The sequence below is a fragment of the Orcinus orca genome, chromosome 15 (assembly GCF_937001465.1).
Source record: "Orcinus orca chromosome 15, mOrcOrc1.1, whole genome shotgun sequence".
NCBI classification, from domain to species: Eukaryota; Metazoa; Chordata; class Mammalia; order Artiodactyla; family Delphinidae; genus Orcinus; species Orcinus orca.
In genome coordinates, this window is record NC_064573.1 from 54816235 (window position 1) to 54824319 (window position 8085).

Below are 8085 nucleotides of genomic sequence, written 5' to 3' on the forward strand. Positions count from 1 at the left end.
GTGCCCCTAGCAGACAGCACTGTGCTTGGCACTTAGTAGGTGCTTATAATGGACTGAATGGAGGATCTTTCTCTCTCCCTGCCAGGTAGCGACACAGCAAGAAGATGACTGCCTGAAACCAGGAAGGAGGTTCTCACCAGAACCTGACCATGCTGGCACTCTGATCTTAGACTCCCAGCCTCCAGAACTATGAGAAATAAATGTCTGTTGTTTAAACCACCCAGTCTATGGTATTCTGCTATAGCAGCCTGAACCAAGACAGTGCTCAATATTTGTTGACTCAATAAACAAACTTCTAAAAGTTCAATGCATTTTTAGTTCTAGGCTAAATTCTATCCTGATAAAATAGGATAGAATAGAGGCTTATTGCTCAGAAGGAAGCTTTGTTTTATAAAAAGATTCAAGACAGATTTTTAAAAGAATTAAGCTTCACTTAAAAAAAATTGCTTTCCTGTTCAAATTCTCAGGAGCATGGCAACACTATTACATGAAGAGAAGTACATCTGTATCTCTCCCACACATGCAGTATTTAATTTGCAAAGATTGCTAAACACTCATGTCTTCCAAATTTAATGCACTTCTAATTAAATGTTTTCCTGTCTCGCTTCACTGGGAGCAGCTATTAAATGGCTGGGCAGAACAATGAACAGCAGTGATATTTCTTTTAAACTTAGCATCATAAATCAACTTGGCTTTAGAGAGCCACACATGGTGGGGAGGGGGATTTGATCCGTTTGTATTTAGTGGCTATGATTTACTCTTTGCAAAAACTTCAGATGTTGATGAAAATGAGAGGAAAAGCATAAAGCAGAGAAGTGTCTATGTATGGATGTGTGTGTTCCAATCATGGTGTTTGTGTGCAAATGTGTGTTAAAAGATAAAGTTGATTATTCAACCTTGGATCACATATTTTAGGAGAGCTGGGTTGAAATATTTGGAGGCAACTGAAAGAGTTATCACAGGAGTCATGGGAAATTTTTATTCCACATTTCTCAATTGAGTAAGCAATGCATCTATTTAAGAAAAATATGGGGGCTTAACTTATAGAAGCCCCTTAAAGGAGAGAAAAGAATATGGAATAATAGAGTAGAAGTATACAATTTCATTAAAGCTTTAAAAGCTGGTAACTATTAAATCAATTTCCAATTAAATAAAAGGGAAGGTTGAGGAAGAAAGATTTCCTAAATGCCCAGAAACTGGAATTTGGACACAGGATAGAAAATTTATTTTACTTTCATAATTGTTTGAAGAATAAATTAAAGTTTGTAATAATATATAGTATAGAAATTTCTGGGAGTTCACTAAATTATTCTAAAAACACTTATAATGGGAAAAGTATTTGTGAGTTAAAGATATTCTATTGTTTAGTATATAATAGAACTGCACTTTTATATACATATCCCCAGTTAATTTTCATGCATTGATTAATCCTTCCATCACTCCAGTTAGGTCAGCGGGTTCATTTGCACTTCATATGCACTGATGCAGAAACTAGAAACTAACTGGGCAAGTTGTGTGACTTGCCCAAAGATACTCAGTTAATCTCGGTGGAGCTAGTCGGAAACAGGGCATAAGCCCCTGATTCACTGTGTAGCCATTCAGGGTTGCAAAACTGTTCTTCCTGTTTACATTTGCAATTTAACCAACATACATCGTACACCTGGGAAGGTTATGAACATGGCACAACACAGAGAGAAATAGGCATGGCTTTCCCCACCAAGACTCAGACAGTGGGGTCTTCCTTGAACATAAGAAAGGGGTTTGGACGTTGTTCAGCCACCAGATGACAAATGCTTATCGCCAGGCCAAAACTTTAAGCAGAACTTATGAAGATAAACAGGCTCTTCTTAAAAATTGCTCTTTATTAGACAGTGCTAAATATACATTAGTTCTAGCTATTGACGAAGCCAAATAAAGTCTCTTTCTCAGCCATGTTGTTTAGCATTTTGTATTTGGACTTTTTTCAGGTAACTTGCCAAAGAAGTTGATTTTCTTTTAAGCACAGTAGTAAAGAGCATTTAAATATATATTTAATCACAGTTTTACCTAAATGATTTCATCTAAGTATTCAAATGGGCATAACCTCTAACTTCTGAGGCTTCTCTGAATAATTTATCGGATAATAGTGAGAGCAGAGTCTTAATAATTGCTTTACATGTATATTAACTCCATCCTCACAACAGCTCTTAGAGGTAGGCATTATTGTTACCTCCATGTTACAGGTGAAAAGCTGATGCCCCCAACATTAAGCAACTTGCTTTGGGTCACATAACTAGCAGGCGGTAATTGGCCCCAGGCTGGTGGGCTCCCAGGCCTAGATTGTCAGCAGCCTCGATAGATAAGCCCAATTAGCACATATAAGAAATGGACCGGGCTTCCCTGGTGGCGCAGTGGTTGAGAGTCCGCCTGCCGATGCAGGGGACACGGGTTCGTGCCCCGATCTGGGAAGATCCCACATGCCGCTGAGCCTGCACATCCGGAGCCTATGCTCCGCAATGCGAGAGGCCACAACAGTGAGAGGCCCACGTACCGCTAAAAAAAAAAAAAAAAAAAAAAGCAACTACAGGCAAAAATACAAAAAGTAAAAGAAACATATATACAAGAAATGGACCGTGTGAGGTCAACTTTATATACTATCTTCAAAACATTTAGTTTTTCCCTTACGTTGTTTTCTGCCCTGACCCACTAAAATGTTATATAGCAGGAAAACAATGTCATCTCGATCATTAGGAGTCCAGAAATAGGAAACTTTTAATACGTGTATAAATCAGTGCAAATAGGAGAAATCATGGAAAAGGCACGAGAGAGAAAGAAAGAGAGAGAGAGAATATTTTTAAACCTGCTTCAGGTCCAAGAGGGGCATTGCTAAGTCAGCTAATGTCTTCCACCTTCAACCATAAAGGTAATTTTTAATTTCTTAGGAGACAATAGTCTCCTAAGTCAGTTTTTAACATCTCAAAATACTGTAAAGAAACAAACTGACATCACAAAAATGAAAGGACCCACCAAGTCTGAATTTCAAATGAGACAAAAAAGCACAGGGCTTTTCAGAGGTAAACGTTAAATAGGTCACTACTGGGCATCTCTCCCTGCGTTCTGTAAATCAGAACCTGGAGAGTCTGATCAAGTCGATTATGCCCATCACACCACAGAGCAACCACTCGGAAGCATCTCGCTTTATTTCCTTCTCGCTCCTAATTGCACCTGACATTCCTTGTCCAGCGTTTCCTTCCGTGAAGTGTATTTCTGCATGTTTTCACGTCATCTCCTTTTGTTACCTGTCCTCACAGGTCTCTTTCTTACTCCTAATCTTGTGCCAAGTTTCCCTTCTGACCTTGGCTACTCAGTTCCCGCTGCATTGAATGTCAGCCACTCACGTTGTGCAGCGATTTTGTTTCTGTTTTTTCCTGGAGGTGCTCGTCTGAGTCACATGGAAAGATGCTCTCTTGACAACTGGCAAAGTGAGATGATCTGCGTGTCAGAGTATTTGGGCAGGATCCTTACCACCTTTTACCATCAATCAGCTGGCTCTGCAGGGGCAGCCTGTCTGGAATCCTGAAAGACCCTGCTCCCCTAAAACATGGTCCCTACTGTGAACCCCAGATTTAGCACTGGGGTTAGCCTTTGTTAAAATAAAATGTGTTTTCCAAAAAGAATTAGAGTTTTCCACTAGGAGTTCCATTACTCTGCTTGGAGGACAGTGAGGAAATGAGGCTCAGGATGGGACATCAGGACGAGGCTGGTTCTTGGGATGGGGGGCTGTGGAGGGAGACAAGCCTGAATGAGGGGCCAGGAACCAGTGGCCGGTGAGTAGGCTCCGGGTGGAATTCACAAGAGCATGGTGTGGAAGAAGAATGAGGATGACCCCCCTGCTTGAACAACTGATCCCGGCTAACTGATTAGTGACTTGATACTAGAAGCTGTTACCATCAGAGAAATGGATCATAATGCTCTCCCCCCGCCTCCCCATCACAACCCAGGAAAACAGAGTAAAACTCACTTCGCAGGAAGACGTTTTCTTGTATAAAGTGAAGGGAGAAATTTGTGAGGCATCCCATTGCTTTGATTATTCCAATACTTGCAGTGAAAAATATGATCCTATATATTTATTTGCCTAAAACTTAACTCCAGTTGTCACAACAAACCAAAATGAGGAAGGAAGCAGGACTTGCAAGCATATTTTATAGACAGCTACCATCTGTCTCCACGAAATCATGAAAACCTCCTCAAGAACAAGACTCCTGCCCTGGTGCTTATCTTCTGTCTCATCCCCTCCCACCGTCCCTCTGTTCTTTCTGAGGCAAAGCTTTCACTCATCTCAAGTGAGAGTGCTGGAGAAATAGTGCTAGACTTTCCGGGAGGATCCTGGGAAGCTGAGTTTTTCCAAGGGAGCAAAATAGAGGAAATCCTAGGTGTTTGGGGCAGCTGATATTTCTACCCACCGTCCCAGTCAAGGACATTGTTCCCCTAATACTCTAGCAGCAAGTCACAAACTCATCGAACAAAGGTGTATTTCCACCTTTGGGCCCCTTGGGCTTTGGGAGACTAGTACCTCAGTGCAGCTGGGGAGAGAAAGAAACTGGGGCAGGGTGTGGAGAGACCTGGGTTTCCCACTTCCCGGACGTACTTGTCACATGACCTTGAGTCAAGCACTTCACCTCCCTGAGTGTTAGTTTGCTCATCTGTAAAATGGGGACAATAGTCTGACCCTGGACTGCCCCACAGGCTGACGTATTACTTCATGTACACTAAAGTGCCACCCCAACCAGGAAGCACTTAACACATTTCATACAAAAATAAAATAGTGTCAGTGAAGTGTTTAGGCACTTGGGCGAACTACGTGAGAAAATTCCACAAAAATGAATTCCTGATTCCATACACTTCAAATGATTTCCATACTACAGAGGGAGCAGAGGCCATTCCTGCTTTTATAAAATGTTCATATTCATCACATTCAAACAAGGCAGGAAGTAGAGAAGGGGTCTGGGAAGGCAAGCCCCTCACTACTCACCAGAAAGCCAGAGCTTTCTTGGGCAGTTTCTAAATGAAGCAACTCATTTAATCCTCATAAAATCCCCATGTGGGAGACACTGTGATGCCCTGATCCCCACGTCCCAGGGGGCTTAGGTGGGGGATCACCGTTCACATGGTCAGAAAGTGGTGGGTTTGAACCCCATCTTCTAGCTTTGTGATGCTGCCACTGCACCAGCTCAACCCGCCTGCTGACCTACAACAAGCAACAACAGAGTCACCAGCGGTGCAAAATTTACACGGACAAAGTACTTATTTTTGTGCCAAATGGCCTTTAATCAGTCAAACTTTTAGCACCAGAACTTCTGACCGTATGCAGCAGGACTCATTTGAATAGATTCAGCTTCAAGAGGTGATGAGGTCCCACCTACACTGCAGGAGTTAATAAGATAAGGTAGAATTTGATGTAAGACATCCCATGGATCACCTGTTCCAGTCGGGAGTGATGGGTCCGGATTTTCAGTCCAGCCTGATAAATGACTCTATAAAGTACTTTCTGTGCTGACTTTTCTCAGTTGTAATAACAAGGATTCCTACTAAGGAAAGAAAGGAAGTTATGACACTGTTTGTCCTTCAGAGAGAAAGATTTACTGAGAAGTTTTGAAATATTTGTATAACATAGAAGCCAGTGTTTCTGTTCTGGCTTCCCTGGTGTGGTTGGTAGCTTCGCCCAGACTGTCTCCTGTCCCTAAACTACCTCTTAAAAGGGTCTCCATTGTGCAAAAGTAGACCACGAATTCCAGAATCAGAGATTTAAAAAGTTTGAGGATTACCAACAGGTCTGGTCTAGTTCTTGCTGGCTGAGATGCGGGAGCTGTAGCGATGGGCCAGCCACGGATGCCCAGGATTGAGTTAAACAGGGAGAAGTATTTACTCACGACTGATCAGAGACCAGATCCTGGTGGAAGGTAGCCAAGATCTAGAAAGGCAACCCTGAGCATCCGGGCAGGGGTCCAGGGAGGGCTAGGGCTCCATCCGCGAGGGGGCAAGGCGGGAAACGCCAGGCAGGGAAGAGGCTAGCGGGTCGGTGCGGAGTGCTGGGGGCGGGGGCCGGGTGGGGGGAGGGGGAGGGGTGCTTATTTCAAGGCCGGCTGAAGTTGGAAGGAATGGAGGCTAAAAGGGACTGTGCCGAGGCTGCTCAGGCGGCTCTAAAATTAGCAAGACATTCTCATGATGAGGCCAAGGGATGGACGGTGTCAGGAAGCAGACGCCCCAATTCCTATGTTCAGCTGGTTTTGTACTCTGAGAGATAAACAACAACAGCAATGTACCCGTTGCGGCTTGGTTTGCGTTCAATTCGGTAAACAGGCATCGAATGTCTGCTCTGTGCAAGACAGTGCCGGGTGCAAAGAGGAGGGATGAAATAACTAAGAAAGTCACAAAAGAAAAGACAGAAGGACCAACAACACTGATGGGGGAAGTAAACCAATAGGAAGTCTGCGTAGGATTCTCTGAACTGCTCCGACCGCCTGAGTGCCCTCTCTTTCCTGAATCTGTCTGTGTAGCTGACAGATAATAATAGTAATTAATAAAGCATCACGACATGCCTGCTGCCTTATACTCCGCTCACTCATTTATAACGAAACACTTACGGAGAAGCTCCTATGGGCCAAGAGTCGGCAGCTGTAATGAGGCATCAGAGGCAGTTTCTGGCCTCAAGGAACTTGCCAGCCCTGCCTGGTTCCACTGGGCCCTCTGTGGCGTCCGGGCCCACAGTCTTTGTTTTCAGCTCAGCTCCTCCTACCACGCTGGACACCCTCCCCCTCGCCCCCCACCCCCCACCCCCGGAAAGCCCTAGGTTTCCGCGCCGGGGTACAAGCAGTGCTGAGCCCACGGAGCCCGGGCCTCGGCTCCGCACTCGGCTGCTCCCACCGCGATCTGCACCGGGCAGCCTCACCTGACGATGCTCCCGCATCCTGTTCCAGACCTTCCCAGGCTCCTCCAGCCGTAAACACACACACCCTTGCTTCTGTCCCGTCTGTCACTTGACCTACCTCTCCAGTTCCTGGAATCCCGCCCAAGCACATCAGGAAATGCAATTGTCTTCACGCTTTCTCTCTCCTTCCCCTCTGGCCTCCTTCCCTCCCCTCCTGTCCCAGAGGAAAAACTGTGCCTTCTTTGACGGCACCTTTCTCTCTGCTCTCCGACTGACCCACACCCTTCATGCTGAAAAGAGCAGCTTTCTTCCCACATTGCATCTCCTCTCCGGCTTCTATCCTAGCTCTTCCCTCTTTTCAACGAGAATTTCTTGATGCAAGAGGGTGCATCCGTGCCGCCGCCAGCTCCTCTCGGTTCCCTCCCAGCCTACGGGGGTCCTGCTCCCACCACTGCGGAGGCCACTGCTCCTGAAGAGTCGCTGACGACCCTCCCGCTCTGGGACAGTCGCCGCTCGCCCACCCGTGCATCTTGGGGTTGTCACCTGCGATTTCTGGGACACGACGCTGTTCCTGTTTCTCCTTCCGTTTTCTGACAGTCTTTTCCAGGTGCTGCCCTGGCTCCGCTTTCCATCCAGGAAATACGGGCATTAACTAAGGTTCTGAGTCTGGTGCTTGTCTGTCTCTTCTTACAGGTCCCTTCTTCCAGGAGGCCTTGCACATTCTGCACTCCTGCTGTCACACCCGCACCAGTGTCTCCTAAACGTGTATATAGGGGCGTGATGTTTTCCTTAGTTTCAGACCCAGGTTTACAATTGCTTGCTAGACAGCAATTCTACTTCAACACATCCAAAATCAAATGCCTTATCTGTTCCCCAAACTCCATTTCTTCTGTCTTGCACGTCTCAGATAAACACACCACCATCTTCCCGCCATGCAGACGTGAAGCTCCGGCCGACTTCGCTTCCTCCGCCCACCTTCCCCCCCCCCGCCCCCCCCCAGCTTCAATTATTCACCAAATTCTGATCTTGGGGAGCATCCTCCCATCTGCGCCCTCTTCCCTTTTCCTTCTGTTACTCCTGTAGGTGGGGACTTGGAGGCACAGTGATGTAGGTGCAAGTACAGAGGCCTAGGAGGCCAGCAGAACAGATTCGAATTCTGATCCCACTGCGTGCAACCT

At 45.8% G+C, this 8085-nt stretch overlaps 1 protein-coding gene across 1 annotated transcript in view; it reads right to left on the reverse strand.

The window, feature by feature from the left end:
• The window catches only part of LPIN2 (lipin 2), a 105344-nt gene extending 97711 nt beyond the window's left edge, over nt 1-7633 (reverse strand). The window contains exon 1 of the mRNA XM_049698306.1: nt 7451-7633. The gene's annotated coding sequence lies outside the window, so the exon portion shown is untranslated. The remainder of the gene's footprint in view (nt 1-7450) is intronic.
• Between the last annotated feature and the right edge of the window lie 452 nt (nt 7634-8085).